This window comes from Cynara cardunculus (genome assembly GCF_001531365.2).
Source record: "Cynara cardunculus var. scolymus isolate 2C chromosome LG 1, CcrdV1, whole genome shotgun sequence".
NCBI classification, from domain to species: domain Eukaryota; kingdom Viridiplantae; phylum Streptophyta; class Magnoliopsida; order Asterales; family Asteraceae; genus Cynara; species Cynara cardunculus.
This window is the reverse complement of record NC_037528.1, coordinates 12,546,375-12,550,798: the sequence shown is the minus strand read 5'-3', so window position 1 is coordinate 12,550,798 and position 4,424 is coordinate 12,546,375.

Here is a 4,424-nt window from a genome sequence, read left to right as displayed (position 1 = left end):
TTATAAAAATATATATTATTAAACCAAAAATAAATTATTTTTTTATTAAATCTAAATTGAATTATAATAAAAAATTGAATTAAATAAATTATACCAAAAAAAAAAAAAACAAAGACTATTAAATAGTTAATTTGATACTAATATCGTTTTTTCCCCAAGTTTTTATACTATCTTCAAATTTATATTTCATTCAAAAATAAAAACATTACCATTTTCTCAAAACCACATAAAATCGTATTATATCGATAAATACAAATAATAAAAACTAAACATTAAAACAAAAATTTATCTTGCTGCATTGCGCAAATACCCTTCTAATTAATATTAAGACATTTTTATATTATATACGAATTTATCTGATTAAAAAAAAAAGTGCTGGTATAACACTGTTTGTAAAATAAAGCTTCTTATTTTGATGAAAATTACAATTAACATTTTTCTTTCTATTTTATTAATATAAAATCGGCATCAATTTATCATGTGCACTATAATTAGTTAACTCCAAGTATAATTTTGATGTTCTTATTGAACTAAGGGTTTTTTTTTTTGTTTTTTTTTCCATTAAGACTTATATGTATAAAGTTGTCTGTATTGATATAATTGCCTGTATGATATAACATAAATTGTTGTTCGGTTGTTTTGCTAAACATACAGTCTGAATGGCTGAAATAACCATTTTACCCCTAAACAAATAACATTGGTATTTTTGACAGCAAAAAATAAAGAATATTTCTTGATCTACCGTTACCTATTAATGATAACTTCAATTACCTAATTCCAGCAATTATATAAATAGTGTATTCCTCCCTAATTCTAGCAATTAACCTCAATTATCCTATTCCTATTTGAAGGTTTCTTGAATCCACAATATATAATCAAAAAGCTTCCACAAAATTACAAAGTTTCCACCCTTATCTTTCTCTTTCTGTTCTTTTTCCAATTTCCCCACAGATGAAAATTTTGGTGGTCAGTGCAAATTATGGTGGAAGGAGAAGCACAAGGAAAAAGAGAAAAATATTTTTTTTTCTATTTGAACTAATTTTTCGTTTTTCACAAAAAAAAATACATTCTTAAATTTATTCCTCATAATGGGCTGAAATAGGGTATCTTTGCTTGGTCGACTTCTGTCTTTGATACAATTTTTTTAGGGTTTGTTGTCTCCAATTCTTACGGCAAACAAAAAGGGGTAGATTGATGGAGAATAGAGAGTGCAAATCTATAGAGATAGAGGGACTAGAGGAGCAGACATGGTGAAAGAGAGAAGTGAGATCGAGAGTATGGATAGATGGAAATGTGAGAAGCTGGGCATTTAGGGTTTTAGAAATGTGAAAGGTTAAACTTGGAATAAAGGGATGAATAAGTGGCTGAGTCCATAGGACTCTGCTTTTCTAGCTGACCGATTAAGCTATCAGCTGACTGAATTAGCCAGAAACGAACAACAATGTATGGCTGACCGAATAAGCTATACAGACTTAACAGCCCATTAAACCATTACCAAACAACCTCTAATTTATTTATCCAAAAAATACAAATTATTTTTGTAATTACCTAAAAAAGTATTTATGTTATTTGCAGTAAAATTGCTATTTAAATTAATTTATCTGTCAATTAACGATTATTACAATATATTCATAATATAAGTTTTGACCCATGCTTCTTCAATTTCGTTTTATGAAGAGTATTTATATATTTAATTAGTTAATAGAAATAGTCATTTTTAAAGATCAACTTCATCTTTTAGTCATTTTTCTCAGAATAATTTTAAAATATTACTACCTTCGTAAGTGAAGCTAAAAGAATCAAATTTCATCCATTTGTAGAGGTGTTACTTACGGACCTGTATAAAAAAATGATATTTTTTCAATTTCCACCCACTTACGGAGGTGTTACTTGCAGACCTGGATGAAAAGTGAACTTTTTTTTGACTTTTTAGTTACCTTCGCAAGTCATTGTGGTGTTATTTGTGGAGATAGTGATATTTTGAAAATCTGTAGAGAAAAATGACAAAAAAAAAATGAATTTGATTCTTAAAAATGGCTATTTCATTGATTTCCCTTTAATTAGTAGTGAAAGCAATTGACTAGTATATTTTTCCAGACAAGTCTTACTTTACTGTGAATACATCGATAAATGAATAATAATATTCTACTGACTGAAAATGATTTTTCAAATTTGTTTCAAGAACGTTGTATAACTATGGACATGTTTGATTTATAACTTATCACGAGTCTTCTGTCCCACACATCCACCCTATGGTGGTACCGATCGTTATGCCAATAATAGCACCAGGCCTTCGGATTCTTATAATAAATAAGTGGCCTAAAAATACCATCGGCTCCGACTAGAATTCACATTAAGAAAATTTTGCATACAACTTTTTATTTTGAAGAGTTTCTAAAGCAATACGCAAGTGAGTTTCGTGATCTTTTTTCGACTTTGAATATATGAGAATATCGTCAATAAAACGATAATGAAGTCGTCCAAATAATCCTTGAAAGCTCGGTTCATAAGATCCATAAAGGGTTGGGTTACGGTGAGAAATGAATTTATGGCTGAGAAGTGTAAGAAGAGATCCAATACTAAAAAATGAGTTTCTTCCGACGGCCTAATCTGTCGGATAAATGCAATTTTCGGTGAATTTTCTGACAGATTTGAATTTTCAGGCGAATACGAATGCCAGAAATCCATAGAAATGTTTTTAAATATCTTCTAATTTTTCCATGCTAATTACTGGCTCTAGAAAATGTAATGAATGTTACCAACGAAAATTCCATCAGAAATGCGGGATAACTTTTAGAATCTTTGGAAGAAAATAATTTATGATGGAAATCATTAGAATCTTTTAAAAATAATTTATGAAAAAAATAAAAAAAAAACATTTTTTGTAAATATTTATGACGGATTTTAATTAAATATATAATTAAAAAAATTCGTCAAAAATATCAATTAATTAACACTAATTAACCTTTTATTAAAAATTATATCAATTTTGTGACGGATTTGTGATGGTTTTCTAAAATAATAAATAAATAAATAAATAATTCGTCACAAATCTGTCAAAAAATTTACTAAAATAATTTTTTGTTCTTTTTCTAAAAATTCATTGACGGATTTGGGGTTTTTGGTAGTAGAAGTCAACAAAAGTTTACTTTTTTGACTTTTTTGGAATCCGTTAATCCCTCACTTAATATTCCGATGGAATTTCCGCCAAAAAATTAGTTGATGATACCTAGTTTTTAGTAGTAATCTTCACTTTTGGATCAATTCTAATTGAATACCAAAACTAATGAGGTACACCGAGATGCACCAAATCAATTTCTTTCTAAACTGCAATTCATGGGTGAGCATGAGATTGAAAATGATCAAATCTTAAGATCTCTTCTTACACTTTTCACCATAAGTTACATTCTCACACCATCTTTCACCTATAAAACAGTCGATATATTTATGAAACCAGATATTTATTAGACTAAATGGATGATTGAGACTGAGTTGCAATGATTGTACAAGTGGAATGAATTATATAATAAACCATATCTCTCTCTCTCTATATATAGGGTTGGGTTCCGGTGAAAAGAAAGTTATAATAAGAAACGTAAGAAGAAATCTTTATCCTCAGATGAACCTTAATTGAATGTCAACACTAATGAGATGCACCAGATCAATTCCCTTATAACATGCAATTCATGTGTAGACATAAGATTAAAAGTGACTTTTTATGCTTCTCACCGTAACTTTTTTTCTCGCATGTTTCTTCACCTATATTTATACACACATGTTAATACATAGAGACTCAAACCCACATCACTTATTTAACCATGCCCACATACTCAACCCAAAAACCTAGCCCACACACACATCATACTTTCATACACAACACACAAGCAAACACATACAGCTACAGGAAATGGATGTGCAGATCTGAATCGCCAGAGCTAAAGATCAGAGAAACAGTGGGTGCAATGGGTGGGTTTTGTTACCATGGAATCGTGGATGTGGGTTTTGTGAAGGTGGATATTGGTTTTGTTTATCGTGGGTTAATTGTTCAGAAAGATAGAGATGCTCCTCCGCGATATGGGGAAGAACAAGTTGGGATGGCTTTTGGTTTCAACGATCCACGTTGGTAATGGAGACTTGGTTTTTTATATTTATTTTGGCTTTGGGAGGAGCCACCGAGGAAGAAGAGGTCACCGAAGTAGAGAGGGGCTGGATGGCCAGCGAATGGCGATGAAGGGTGGGAAGGTTATGTAAAAAAAACAAGAGAGGGGGGAGGGGGGGGGGGGGGTTTCAAAATTTTGGGTTCTTATCTATACTATATTATAAAGCATTTGGCTAAAACTCTTAAAAACTCTTAAATCCGTTCATCCCTAAACAATTTCATCCCTATCCGATTTCATCCCATAACTGAATTCGTGTAACTAACT